Source organism: Acipenser ruthenus, chromosome 2 (assembly GCF_902713425.1).
Source record: "Acipenser ruthenus chromosome 2, fAciRut3.2 maternal haplotype, whole genome shotgun sequence".
NCBI classification, from domain to species: Eukaryota; Metazoa; Chordata; class Actinopteri; order Acipenseriformes; family Acipenseridae; genus Acipenser; species Acipenser ruthenus.
Window position 1 is genome coordinate 49,864,943 of NC_081190.1, and position 15,349 is coordinate 49,880,291.

Sequence of the window (15,349 nt, forward strand, 5' to 3'; positions counted from 1 at the left end):
CTGGCCAAATCTCTCTTTTGTTTTCCCGTTCTCTGCCCATTCCAAACCAAGTTCCCCTTGGTGTAAGTAACACTTGCTTCCCAGCCTTGGAGGTCAATCGGTTCGGTCTCACCGCAAGTGGATACTCCCTGTGGCAGGGCAGAAGCCCTGCTTCTGTAAATTGTGGGTGTTGTGAATATAGGGTTGGCAGGGAGGAGGTTCAAATCCTCCCTGACAGAAAACATGCGAGAATGTGGCTGGAGCCTTAATTGAATGATTAATGGTTAATTAGGCTCCAGACACATGGTATTTAAGGAAGGGAAAATGCTTTGTTTGGGGGTGTAGGTGAGTTTCACTGTGTGCTCTGTATTTTGTGTTGGTCATAATGTGCACTTTAGTGCTTAAACTGCAGCTTCCTTGTCTCTGAGTCTCTTTCTTGCCATTTGACTGTGGAAAAAAATACTTTTAAACAGCGCGTCTACTTTTAAGTCAGCACCCTTGACTTCCATGAAATGCGTGAAAGCCACCAGGGAGATAGAAGAGGGTCAAAACAGCTGGGTTCAGGTAGGCAGAAGCAGGAAAAAAAGAAACTTTGTCAAACACAACCACCAGAAATCAAAACATCCAATAAATTTGAGCCACTTCAAAATTTAGATGATCAAAACCAAAATCAAGAGAACGAAAGGAACAAAATCCAGGCCACGCAGCAAAAAGAAGGGAGGTCATGATTGTTGGGGACTCCATATTGAGAAACACAGTAAGTTCAGTTCGCAGTTTGGACCCCCTTACTACAACAGTGTGCTACCTTCCAGGAGCCTCTGTCACGCACATCACTGAGAACGTGGACAGGCTCTAGAACAAACAGGGGACGACCCGGCAGTAGTCGTCCACGGTACAAGCAACATTGGAAGAGACAGACCAAGATCCCTGCAAAACAAATTCAGTGAGCTAGGAAGGAAATTAAAAGACAAGACCAAAACTGTGGTATTTTCCGGGATACTGCCGGTACCTTGCAAAGGACCATATGGACAGCTGGAAATACATAATCAAAATGCATGGCTGAAATTGTGGTGCACACAGAAAGGCTTCACCTTTCTTGAACATTGGAGGACATTCTACAACAAGGACTATCTATATAGGTGGAACGGACTGCACTTAAACAAAAAGTGAACCAATCTACTCAGAGAAAGGATCCTTGAGGAGGTTCAGAAGCATTTAAACTAGAAAGGAAGAGGGGAGAAAACAAAAAAACAGAAGGGAGACCACATCAAAACAAGGGCAACAACTCAGGACAAGACCGTCATTAAATGTATTTATCTAAATGCTAGAAGTCTCAGAAACAAAATGTTAGAACTTGAAGCTACTGCACTAATAAGTAACTACGATGTGATAGGTGTTACAGAAACTTGGTTGTCTGAGAATGATGGAGACGAATGTAATATTAGTGGGTACACACTGTACAGGAAAGACAGGCAGGACAGAAGAGGTGGAGGGGTAGCGCTATACATAAGAAATAGTCTTGAAGCCCAGGTGTTAAATCAGGACAAAGAAAACAATGCAGAATCAATATGGGTCAGAATAATGGACACAAATTCAAAGGGCATAATAATAGGAGTATGCTATAGACTGCCAAATTCAGACGCTGAGCAAAAGAATCTGTTATACAATGACATTAGAAATGCGTTTAGAAAACGAGAAGCCATACTAATGGGGGATTTCAACTTCCCCCATATAAAATGGGAAAACTCGATGGGGAGCACAACGGACGAAATTGAAATGGTGGAAATGACAAATGACTGCTTCCTAACACAATTTGTCAAGGCACCGACTACAGGGGAGGCATACCTTTGATTTAGTCTTTTCAAATAACGAAGACAGAATAACTAAAACAGAGGTCAGAGAGCCATTGGCAATCTCAGACCACAACATGGTCTCATCTCAGTGATTTTTAAAACCCGAAAAGTAATAACTAAAGCTAAGGTTTACAATTTTAGAAAAGCAAACTATGAAGGTATGAAACAGAGACTAACAAAAGTAAAATAGAGAGAACATCCACAGAAAAAAGGATGGTTTGTAGTCCTAGAGGCGCAAAACAATTACATCCTAAAAGTAGACAAATCTAAATCTAAAACAAAATGGCCAAAATGGTTTAATACATCAATTAAAAAAAATACTGAGCGAAAAAAGCACTTTAAAGAGTGTTTAAAAAGGGACCAAAAACAAAGTACAAAGAAAGAGTACTTGGAACTGCAAATGCAGGTCAAAAAGGTTAGAAAGGCCAAGAGAGAGATAGAAATGAACATTGCTAAGGGGGCTAAAACCAATTCCAAAATGTTTTTCCAATCTTATAACAGCAAGAGAACATTCAAACAGGAGGTTAAATGTCTAAGAGACACAAATGGCAAAAATATAGACAAAGAAAAAAAAATAGCAAATATATTAAATGATTACTTTTCACAGGTTTTTACAAAGGAGGACACGGACAGCATGCCCCACATGGCAACCTGTTCCTATCCAATTTTAAATAACTTTAGCATAACAGAGGCAGAAGTGTTGAAGGGACTAGGAGCTCTTAAAATAAACAAATCCCCTGGGCCGGATGAGAACCTCCCAATAGTACTCAAAGAAATGAAAGACGTTATTTACAAACCGCAAGTCTCTTGACACAGGGGTTGTACCGACAGACTGGAGAATTGCAAACGTAATACCGATCCACAAAAAGGGAGACAAAACTGAACCAGGTAACTACAGACCAATAAGCCTGACTTCTATTATATGTAAACTTAGGGAAACTACAAAAAGATCCAAAATGGAAAATTACCTATATGGTAACAGTATCCTGGGAGACAGTCAGCATGGTTTTCGGAAAGGGAGATCATGTCTAACTAACATGCTTGATCTTTTTGAGGATGCAACATCGATTCCTAATCTACATTAATGATTTAGATTCTGGTATAGTAAGCAAACTTGTTAAATTTGCAGACGACACAAAAATAGGAGGAGTGGCAAACACTGTTGCAGCAGCAAAGGTCATTCAAAATGATCTAAACAGCATTCAGAACTGGGCAGACACATGGCAAAGTACATTGAATAGAGAATGGTGTAAGGTACTGCACGCAGGCAATACAAATATGCATTATAAATATCATATGGGAGATACTGAAATTAAAGAAGGAATCTATGCAAAAGACCTAGGAGTTTATGTTGACTCAGAAATGTCTTCATCTAGACAATGTGGGGAAGCTATAAAAAAAGACCAACAAGATGCTCGGATATATTGTGAGAAGTGTTGAATTTAAATCAAGGGAAGTAATGTTAAAACTTTACAATGCATTAGTATGACCTCATCTAGAATATTGTGTTCAGTTCTGGTCACCTTGTTACAAAAAGGATATTGCTGCTCTAGAAAGAGTGCAAAGAAGAGCAACCAGAATTATCCTGGGTTTAAAAGGCATGTCGTATGCAGACAGGCTAAAAGAATTGAATCTATTCAGTCTTGAACAAAGAAGACTACATGGTGATCTGATTCAAGCATTCTAAATTCTAAAAAGTATTGACAATGTCGACCCAGGGGACTTGTTTGACCTGAAAAAAGGACCAGGGGTCACAAATGGAGATTAGATAAAGGGGTATTCAGAACAGAAAATAGGAGGCACTTTTTTACACAGAGAATTTTGAGGGTCTGGAACCAACTCCCCAGTAATGTTGTTGAAGCTGACACCCTGGGATCCTTCAAGAAGCTGCTTGATGAGATTCTGGGATCAATAAGCTACTAACAACCAAACGAGCAAGATGGGCCGAATGGCCCCCTCTCGTTTGTAAACTTTCTTATGTTCTTATGTTGTGAGTGGTCTTCTGACATTTCTATTGTTTCAATGAGCCTCCTGATAGTCAATCAATCAGCCTTGACAGGTCACGGTGCCCGGCTGTCTGTCTGCACTCTGGTTACTATATAAGTCACTTGTTTCTCTAAGAAATTCATTGTTACCCCAATACACAATGAAAATGGATAATGGAAGACGCAGGACAGCAAAGCAATGTTTGGAATTACTGCAAAGTTTACCAAACAATGATTCTGTTGCAGCAGAGATGGACAATGACGAATCTGGCTCTGAAGCAGAAAGGGTTTCCGAAGATTAATCTTCCAGCAGCAGTGACAGGCAGGAGGATGCCAGCGAAGTGTCTGGACTGAGTGTGCGAAGAGGGCACAGGAGTTTCCGTGGGAGAAAAAGCAATTCTGTGGCAGCCCCTGCAAGGATGCCAGCCGCTTCACCTGCACCAGCCCCTACGCCTGGTCCAGCTGCTACTTCACCTGAGGCAGCCACTTCTCCAGCGGTAGTGCCAGCACCACCTGGCACTCAAGAGGCTGGTATTATTATTATTATTATTATTATTATTATTATTTATATCTTAGTGGACGCCCTTATCCAGGGCGACTTACAATTGTTACAAGATATCACATGATTTTTTACATACAATTACCCATTTATACAGTTGGATTTTTACTTAAGTACCTTGCTCAAGGGTACAGCAGCAGTGTCCCCACAGAGCCCTAACCACTACTCCACACTGCTGCCCAAGTAGTAAGCAAACATGTTAAATTTGCAGATGACACAAAAATAGGAGTGGCAAACGATCCTTGGAGGAAGCAAGGGAAACAGTGCCTCCTCGAAATGTCAAAATGAAAATAAATAAATAAATATATGTATGTATACTGATGCACAAAGGAAACGCAACACTCACGTCTAATGGATTTAATCAAATACTTTTAGATGTAAAAAAAAAACAGAAAAAGTGAACAAAAATACAGACCAAAGAATCATGGTAAGTTTTTAGTATGAAATGTGACACACTGTCAAAATAAAAACATTACAAAGTTAGTATCGGGTATGACCTCCCCTTGTGGTCCTATGTCGGACCAGGCCCGACATTACAATTTTTCCTTTCTGGTCCGAAGTCAGACCCTGTTCGACATCATCAAAAAGGCGTCAAGCACCGGTCCCTAGTCGTTTTTACTCCGGAAAAAGCCGAGAAAAGCTTTCAATGGCCGAGAAGCCGAAAAAAATCTGAGCAATACGCCTAGCCCCTTCACTAGACATAACACGGACATAAACAAACAAGATCGCTGCTTCCGCATCCGCTTAAAGAAAATCGCAGACATTTGCCAAGCTTTTTGAGATGTTATAGTAATAAAATAATGACTTGGATAGCATTATTAAGGAGTTTGGTGATAAAACGAGTGATCAAGAGATGATTTATCAGTATGCACTACTATAAAGAGATATGTGATAAATACAGCGAACAAGGAGTGGGGCAGGGCTGGAGATGCATACCGAGTGTCCTGTTGATACGCAGTGCCTTTTAAACCTGTTTTACTGTGAATAAAATTACTTTTAAACAGCGTATGTAAAATAAACAGCTTGTGTGAAAATAAATTGAACCTGACGCACCTGACAGGTGCTGAATAAGTGGACCGCAAAGGGTTAACACAATCCTGGCAGCGTTGATGCATAGACCTAATCAGCCTCCGGATAGACTGCTGTAGGATGTTCCGCCACTCTTCCTGTGCAGCGGCAGGTTGTCTCCTGTGGATGGCACTGGCGATTTGGCCCCACAGATGTTCTATTGGACAGGAGAAAAAGCTGGCCACGGCAAGACCTCGACATTGTTTTCTTGAAGTCGTGCAATTGTAATCCTAGTACTGCATTGTCCTGCTGGAAAATTGCTAATTCCGGAATCGCTTGCAGGAACAGAAAAACTGTTGCCGAAAGGGCTTCGTCAATGTATTGCTGAGCAGTAAGTTTGCCTACATCATCACAACACTCACCATGACGTGGTGGGCCGGTGTAGTGACCCTCTGCCTTCCAGGACGTGGCCTGTCCCTCACACAGCCAGCTTCCTGGTTTCTCTGGACTAGACATCTCATTCTCCGGGCAACTTCTCTCACAGACAGGCCGCCTTCAATCATACGAATAGCAATCAGGCGATCTTCATTACTCAAGCGGGGCATGGTCGTATCTTTTGCTGTTCTTGCGTTAACTGAATCATGTATTTTCGAATGGCTGTTTATACAGATTCTTAATCAACTCATTTTGACAATTTTAACTCAACTCAAATACCAAACACTGAGCATTTTGTTATCCCAATGAACAATACTACTCAAACAATCAACAAACCTACCTGCTCACTATTTAAAATGTAAATAACATTATGTATGTGCCCAATGAGCTATTGATGCAAAACTGAGACTGTTGCGTTTTCATCAGTATATATATATATGCATTTATAGGAGGCTGTGTGGTCCAGTGGTTAAAGAAACGGGCTTGTAACCAGGAGGTCCCCGGTTCAAATCCCACTTCAACCACTGACTCATTGTGTGACCCTGAGAAAGTCACTTAACCTCCTTGTGCTCCGTCTTTCGGGTGAGACGTAGTTGTAAGTGACTGCAGCTGATGCATAGTTCACACACCCTAGTGTCGCCTTGGATAAAGGCGTCTGCTAAATAAACAAATATATATATATATATTTATATAGTTGTGTGGCATTATAATATAATAATGTTCAATATAACAAAAACAAAAATGTTGTCTAAAATCCAAGAAAAAATGACATTTTAACCAAAATCCTAGATTCAGCATTCCTATATTAACAGCAGTTCTGGCTCCTCAGAGGAGGCAAGTCTTCGTTATAAGCTCCTATCTGCTATTAACCACAGTACCGACAGTAGCAGATCACGTGATCTGAGCGCAGGTTTTAATTGGAGGAGCCCAGAGACCTGTTTTTCATCAGAGAAAGCAAGCCTCTGTTACAAACTCCTATGTGCCATAACCACACACAGTATAGTATAGCAATAGCAGATGACGTAGTCTGATCCCTGGTTTTAATTGGAGGAGCAACTCAAACCTTCTCCTCTCCTGCTAAAGCACTGCTTTACAAATATGCTTTAAGAAAACACAAATATGCTTTAAGAAAAAACATCTGGGGCAGTGACAAAAAATAAACTGTGCCACTGCTCGATAGCGTGGAAAATTTCTTAACTGTTTATTCCTATTAAACCAAAGTTAAATGAGAAGCAAGCATTGTTGACATGCGTGGATTAGGGGAGTTATAGTTTTCCTATGCATTTCTGCTGATTGGAAACACCTTTCAGCGAGTACCAGGTAACGTTAGGTTATTACAAATGTAACTATGACAGGATGGCCGAGTGACGACGTCCCCAGACAAGACAGCTGAGAGAAACACACGGGTGAAAAGGTGCTGGTGTACGGATTTTACTGAAACAAAAATAAAATAAATATTCAAACAAAAAAAAACACTGCTCACAGTGCCAAAATAAAAAGGTAAAACAAAACAAGTCCTGAACACAAAATCAAACAGAAAATAATATAATATAATTACAGGAGCGTTTGTCTCTCTCCATGTAGCAGCAAAACCTCCCTGTTCCTAGATCCCTGGTAGTCTCTCTAATGGAGCTTTGGGCTCTCTTTTTATAGGCTGTGGCTGTTCCCAATTAACACTGATTATTCCATTAGGAACAGCCACATTCTCACATGTTTTTGGCATGGACAGGAATTAACCTCATCCTTGCCAACCACCAAAACACAAACAAACACCCACACTACTTACAGGCAGGGCTCTTGCTCTGCAGCAGTAATCATTACATAGTGGGTGTTTATCTCTTAAAGACCCTAAACCTGAATATTCTATACCAAAGCTGCTCAGCCGAGCCTCTGATGCAGTCATGCCCGCTCCCGAGGGTATAAAGGGCCTCGTGCACAGATCTCAGCATCCTTTTTCCTTCAAGCCTGCTAAAATTATGGACGCATGACCTTGAAGTTAATGTTTACATTTCTCTTTCAGAGAACCAGGCTCATGATAATAACCTAACGTTCCCTTCAAGGGCAATATTGCAGAATGACTGGAATGCTAACTTGTGTGTTACCATTAGGGAAACCCAGTAACAAGTAGCTCGGGCTAAAAATTGAGGGAGAAACTCAACCTCTATGCCTGTGTTGTAAGGGTCAACTCGGAAGCCGCCCTTAACACTCAAGTTCCAAAGCCAGTATTTTGAGGATCCACGACATTTAGTCTGTAGAACCTAGTGAAGGTATGGCAAGTAGCCCACACTGCTGGACTGCATATGTCTTTGACAGAGCAAAAGCTTGCAGGCCATGCCATGGAGACTGGGAGACGTGAGGCCGCCCTGGTGGTTTATATACGCCGCCACTGTAGTATTGTCCATACAGACAAGCAAATGACTCTCTCTAACCTACTGCAAAAAGTTCTGCAAGGACAGGTGAACTGCCTGTAGTTCCAAAACACTGATGCGGAGACCCTGCTAAGGGGGGTTCCACACACCTTGCACACCCCAGCCATTCCACACAGCGCCCTAGCCCAGGCTGCATGCGTCCGTGGTGACGTCCTCCCTTCTGGTGATACAGTCCAGTGCTACACCGAGGCGTAGATGGGCAGGCTGTTTCCACCAAGAGCGTGCATTTAGACAGTGGCGACTGTCAATAGGTAGCCACAGTTCAACCAGGCCTGCAGAGAGCGCATGCGTAGGTGACCCAAAGGTATGGTCTGAGAAGCTACTGCCATCAAGCCCAGAAATTTCTGCAATGTCACAAGCTCTAAACAGGTGGCTATTCTCTGAACTCTGCCGTCTGACAGAGTGGACAGCATGGAGCAGGAGTCCAAGCACACTCCTAGATAGAAGGCTGTCTGAGAAGGTGTGAGCTGGCTCTTTGCACGATTCAAAGTTGTCCAAATAATTAACTAGTCTGATGCCTCTGAGTCTCAATGGGGCCAGGATAGCTTCCACACACTTCAAAAAGGCACGGGGAGCTAGAGAGAGGCCAAATGACAAGACACAGAACTCATACCCTGTTCCCTGAAAGGCGAACCACAGGAAACTCCTGTGCGTTGGTTTTATGGGGATGTGGAAATAGGCTTTGAACCAGTCGCCTGGCCTGAGTGACTGCAACAGCTGTTGCATTGTCAACATTTTAAACCTCCTTCAGCTCAGATACAGGTTGACCTGTCTGAGGTCGAGGATCAGTCTGAGGCCAACATCCCGCTTGGGCACTAAGTACCTGGAGGAGAACCCTTCTGGAGGCGGTCTATCATGAGGATAGCCCGTTTTTGCAGCAGAGCTGCTACCTCCTGAGACACCACTGCGGCATCCTGTGGGTCTGTGACTGTCGGAAAGGGACCTCTGCAAATAGGACTGGTAGGCAACCAGAATACTATTATAGTTGCCCAGCCGTGCGGCGAATGCACTGGATGAATAGACACGCTTGAGGATCACCTCTGAGACCTGGCACTGTTTTTTGGGGCAGGTAGCGTCCTTGGACAGGAGTGCTAAATTAGGTGTCTGTACCAATGCGGAAATTGGGCCAGGCTCAGCTTCTCCGCATCATGCACCCTACATAGGGTGTTCATAGAGTATGCAGCCATACATGGTAATTGGTTTACACCCATCAAAAACTCAAGAGCAAAAAAAAACATACATGGTAAAACATCTTGCCATTTCAGTCCAAACACCTTTCCATTTTTATTTGGTTTGCTTCTGAAGTACTCACATGCCCGTTTGTTGGTGCATTTACATAGGCATGTGATTACCTTGTCAGGTAAAAAAAGCCTGAAAGCACTCTAGTGAAGAACTCCAACTTTCAAGTTTCATGGCGGGGTGTACATCATCATACATGGGTGCATATGGGTCAGTCCCCTGCTGCTCTTGGTTCCACATCTTCTTCATCATCATCGCTGCTTTTGTAATCCTCCGAACACGGCACAAACTCTTCATCGCTCCCGTTCCCAGAATCAATGTACGCTGCCATATTTTTTTGCACTCAAATACCAATAAAGGTAAACAAGCAAAACTGCAAAAATAATACAATGAAATACTATGTATATACTTTAGATTGTTTGCTGCGGTATCTCCAACTGTTCTCAATGTCTTCATAGATAGATAGTGATTTTTGCACGGAATGCAATTGGATAATACAGTCACATGATGATTTCGATCCCTCCTTCCCGACTTCAAAAAACATGTCACATTACTAACACTGCCTCAGGTCAAATTGAAAAAAAAATAAGAATAGACGGCAAACTCTGACATGCGCAGGTATGGCATGGTACTGCATGTGCTCTTTCATTTGACTACATGCGTATATCCTGGAGCTGAAGTGGTTAAAGTTACATCTATTGATTTCAATATGAGAGTTTTTATCAGACAGTTTCATTACATTTACTAAAGGAAAAGGGTACTAAAAACAGCCCACAGAGGGAAGATCCAACATCACATACAGGGAGGGAAATCAACTTTAATAAATGTAGACAGTTATGTGAGTCAGACAAGGTTTGTAGGGCAAGAGAATAACCTGATAATTAATTCCTATTGGCAGCTAAAACAGGGCTTTCAACTAGTACTTCCTTTTTTCTATCACCTCAATTAACTTAACCCCTTAATAGGATTTAGATTAAATAACACTCATAGTGATAACATGTACTGTAATAAATGATAAATGCCCCTCCCTCCCTCCCCAATACATCCTGTAGAATTCCATTATTATAGAAAATTGTTTTAAATTGAAAACATCTGTGTTTGTAATGCAAACATATATTTATATACCATATGGCTTGGGAGCCATGCAAACAGCAGGCCTACTATTTATAGTTTTCCAATCTGTTTTATTCAAATATTTGGTATAAAGGAATGACATGGCAACCACTTTCTGGATCAAACACTGCATAGACCTTAAAGAAAACAAAAAAATATACCTCTTGGTCCATTTTAAACACTGTACAAAAATGAACACCAGATATTGTGCAATTGAAATATTTCTCCTTGTATGTCTTTATTTTACTGTTACATACTACAGTTGACAGTGACATATTTTGCCTATTTAAAGGCAGATAAATAAATAACCAACTAGCAGGCAAATCTTCATTGGGATAGATACGTTCAATATGGAAGGTTCCATAGTAGTCAACATGTATCATTAAACTCATTACCTTTTCCATTCCAATGTAGAATATACATTGTAATGTTATTTTTATTGGCTCTCAACTTTTCGTGCCACAACCCGAGACGTTCTCTCCCTGTATTACAGGTAATAGGACCCCACCTAAGCCTTCTATCGGATTAGTGGGTGTCTAAGGGACTTATGAGAGCCTTGATTATTACATATTTAAAGGTTCAGTCTATCAACACTGATCGAAATATTTGTATGCATGTCAGCTGTTTCATTCTACATGGATCGGATTTTTTTTTTTAACTGGTTGCCTCAAATATTCTGGAGATGCCAGCAGTAAACAGTTAGTCCACAAAAGATCATCATGAATAGTCTCAACACCACCCAGCTGTATACAAACAGAAGGCAGACAAAAAACTTGGATTCAAACAAACAGTCAGATCTAAATACTTTGCTCAACTTTGCAACATATCTTGACCAGTGACCTGAGTTGACATCATATGATCTAGCAGTTCTTTAAAAATAAATTCAATTTTCTAATACAGTTCACAATCTTTAGAAGTGTTCACCCATGTTGTACAATGACTCACAATGATGTATAATGTAGGGTTATTTCATATTTTAGTGTGTTCTGTTTGATCTTGTATTCTTACTGTAAAGCTATTGTTTCACTTACTAGGTTGATTGCAGTGGTGGCTGGTGACCAAAACAGTAGACAGTAGAATCTTATTACTGTATTCTGACCCACGTATTATTATTATTATTATTATTATTATTATTATTATGTATTTATTTATTTATTTGGAAGATGCATTTATCCAAGGTGACTTACAGGTATTACTGGGCCATACTGTACAGGGTTACAATGCAAGATTCATTTTTTAAATACAGTATAGTTTAATAATACTATAAACTACTAACTACTAAAATACAATATGAACTAGGATACAACAAGTTATATCTACAATAAGTATAGTGCATCAGCTGAAGATCCAGTAAAGTGGTGCGTAAGTCAGGCAAGTCCAGTGCATAGTCGGAGGGGTAGATCAAGAGATCTATAAGTGCAGTCTAAACAGGTTTTACCCCAATTTGCCTGTTAAACGCATTTTCTCCACTAGCCAACACAGAAAAGAAAACAGTAGCCCATCATAGTTTATTCTAATAATCTTAACTGTTACACACTGCTAGTGTATGTTACAAATGCACATATACAACATGAATATGGCATTTAGATTTCAAGACCACGTCACTAACATACTTTGCATAGCTCCGTGGAGTTGGCCCCCCTAGAAACAGCACAAATGTTGAGTCATATATCATTTGTTTGTGCTACGTTTGTGCTGGTTTGTGCCATTGAAACAAACGTTTGTGCCGCTATAGTTTTTAAGATATTAACGATTATTTTTTTTAGGGCAGTGACGTCACTCAGCCCCCTACAATGCCAGAATTGAACCAAACTTGTCTCATTCGTTTGTGCTACGTCTGTGTCAGTTTGTGCCGTTGAAATTAACGATTTTGCTGCAAAATGAATGTTAGTGCTGTTTTCCTTCAAGATTTATTCACGATTCTTTTAGGGTGAGTGAGGTCACAGTCCCCCTATAATAACGGGTTTAAACCAAATATGGGTCATTCGTTTGTGCTGCGTTAGTGCTGCAAAATTAACATTACTGCTGCTTTCCTTCAATATGTATTTACACTTCTTTGATAAGAATATGTGTGGCAGAGTGTCCCGCTCCTTTGTTTATTATTATATTTATATTATGATTTAGATTAAATATGACGGCGAAAAGCCGTGTTTTTGATTTATTGTTTGGCAAGGACAAGCAAGATGCCGCCCACCATGCTATTATTTTGTATCTATTATTATTTTAAATACTGCGTGAGAATGCGTGACTGTCAGCTACTGATTGTTTAACTAGCTGACAGTCACGCAGACTTGGTAGACCCATACAGAATGTGACCTGAAAATTATAAAAAATTATATAGTTTCAGTTTTGCTCCGTCAATACCTGCTTGTGTGTGTTCCTTTCTGGTCTGACGTCACCACTGCAGCCATCCTGTTCACAGTTGGTGTCCAGAAGTGGGATATATCGCCTCCACGAGTCAGACCAGAGAGACTACTGCAGGCTTTTTTAAAATATTTTTTTGTGAAAAAAGAAAGAAAAAAAGTGTTTTTTTTGTTTGAAAAAAATTATTTAAAAAAAAAGTATTATAAAAGGGAAGAAGTGGCAGGTGAAAGCAGAAGCAGGAGGCACAGCAACAGTAGCGCGGGGCCGGGGAAAAGCAACACTGCTCAATGTCCCTCCCAGACATTGCGGACATGGTAATCCGCTACCTGGGTGCAGATATGGCAGGGCTCCCGCTATCTCCAGCTCCATCGGGAGAAGCCCCATCGCTGCCGTCTCCAGTGCCAGAGGGAGAGGAGCCATCGCTGCCGTCTCCAGCGCCAGAGGGAGAGGAGCCATCGCTGCCATCTCCAGCGCCAGGAGGAGACTAGTTGCCGCTCCCACCACTGCCCAAAGATTACCTGCCACTCCCTCCTCCACCGCCATGGGAGGACTGCTTGCCGCTCCCACCTCCACCAGCAGAGGGAGAGTGCCTGCTGGTACCACCTCCATCGCCAGGAGCAGACTCTGTCTCCACCGCCCGGAGCAAAGCAGCAGGAGCTGCCTCTACATCCACCGCCAGAAGCAGAGCAGCAGGAGCTGCCTCTGCCTCCACCACCACCAGGAGCAGAGCAGCAGGAGCTGCCTCTGCCGCTCCCACCTCCACCAGCAGAGGGGGGATACCTGCTGTTCCCACCTCCACCAGAAGAGGAGGAATACCTGCTATTCCCACCTCCACCGCTAGAGGGAGAAGTGGAGCTCCCATTGCCTCCTTCTTGGCCGGGGGCTCCCCTCCCAGCGTCGCCTCCTGAGGGTCCGTTGCGACCGTCGCCTCCCGAGGGTCTGCTGCAGCCGTCGCCTCCCGAGGGACCGCTGCTGCCATCGCCTCCCGAGGGACCGCTGCTGCCATCGCCTCCCGAGGGTCCACTGCCAGCTCCGCTTTGCCTGGGGTCGCTGCCAGCTCCGCTTTGCCTGGGGTCGCTGCCAGCTCCGCTTTGCCGCAGGAAATACTGTTGCTGGAGCCCAACAAAGGGGAGCTGCTGGCTATGAAGAAGAGGGGAGAGGTCAGGAGACCACCTTCCTCCGCAGCACTTTCGCTGCCGGAGACACTGTGGCCGGAGCCCCTGAAGAGGGAGCTGCCGGCTACGAAGAAAGGGGGGGAGGTCAGGAGACCCGTTCGGCTGCCGGGATTGCCTTGGCTGGAGGAGCTGGCCTGTTTGTGGTCAGCTTGGCTGCTACAGCTGTTGGGGTGGGAGGAGGACTTCCCACCGTGGTCGCCACCCTTGGCCCATTGCTGCCCGTGTTCCTGGGACAGGACTAAAAAAACTGGGACTTTAGGGACTAAGGGGGGGGAGGTGGCCTTTTGAGGCCATGTGTGCTGCTCACAAGAGGGGGGGGGGGGGGGGGTGCATGCGTGGCGGAGTGTCCCACCCCTTGTATTTATATTATGATTTAGATTATATATGACGGCGAAAAGCCGTGTTTTTGACTTATTGTTTGGCAAGGACAAGCGAGATGCCGTCCGCCACGGTATTGTTTTGTATTTATTATTATTTTAAATACCTCGTGAAAATACATGACTGTCAGCTACTGATTGTTTAACTAGCTGACAGTCACGCAGACTTGGTAGACCCGTGCAGAATGTGACCAAGGGATAATATAATAATTGATAGTTAGTTAGTCCCTTGGTCACTTAAAAGATCTGCCATTTGGCTGCACTCGGTGAAGGGGGTTCAGAGTGGAGAACGAGTGTGGCGAGGAGGTAATATTAGTAAAAATAGAGAAATAACAATTGCTAAACGTGCTGATTTATTAACCAGCACGATACTTGTTATTGTTTATTGTTTTTTTGGCCAACGTGCCCTTTTCTTTTGTGTAGTTGTGTTTTGTTTAAGTCTTTTGTTTATTATTTAAATAAAAGAATTGAATGCCATAGCGTTTCAGTTTTGCTCAGCCAGTACCTCCTTGTGTGTGTTCCTTTCAGGTCTGCCATCACCACTGCAGCCATCCTGTTCACAATATGTCACTTGGCAAGAGACTTAAGTCCAGTCTTTCTTTCATCACTAGCATAGCTTTATTCCGGTCAGAGCGAGATCCTAACACAATTTTTAGGAAAGTGTAGAAAAAGTGTCCTCTTATTCACTTACTGTTTCATAGTGTAATGAATCTGAAACAAGTGTACATTGAGGATGCACAGACAATGTTGCGATTTTTTTGCTTTTTTGTGCCTCTCAAATTTTTCAAGTTCTACTTACTATTAGTAAGAACAAAAGAACGTTTGCAAACGAG

General features: G+C 42.5%; 1 protein-coding gene across 6 annotated transcripts in view; it reads right to left on the bottom strand.

Annotated features, from left to right (window-relative positions):
- LOC117408649 (bone morphogenetic protein receptor type-1B) overlaps positions 1-15,349 on the bottom strand; it is a 342,845-nt gene that overhangs the window by 104,044 nt on the left and 223,452 nt on the right. The window contains exon 1 of one of the 6 annotated variants that reach the window (XM_058996785.1): positions 12,965-13,067. The exons of the other annotated variants lie outside the window; for them this stretch is intronic. The gene's annotated coding sequence lies outside the window, so the exon portion shown is untranslated. Of the gene's footprint in view, positions 1-12,964; positions 13,068-15,349 lie in introns of those variants that run through there. 6 annotated transcript variants of the gene reach the window in all.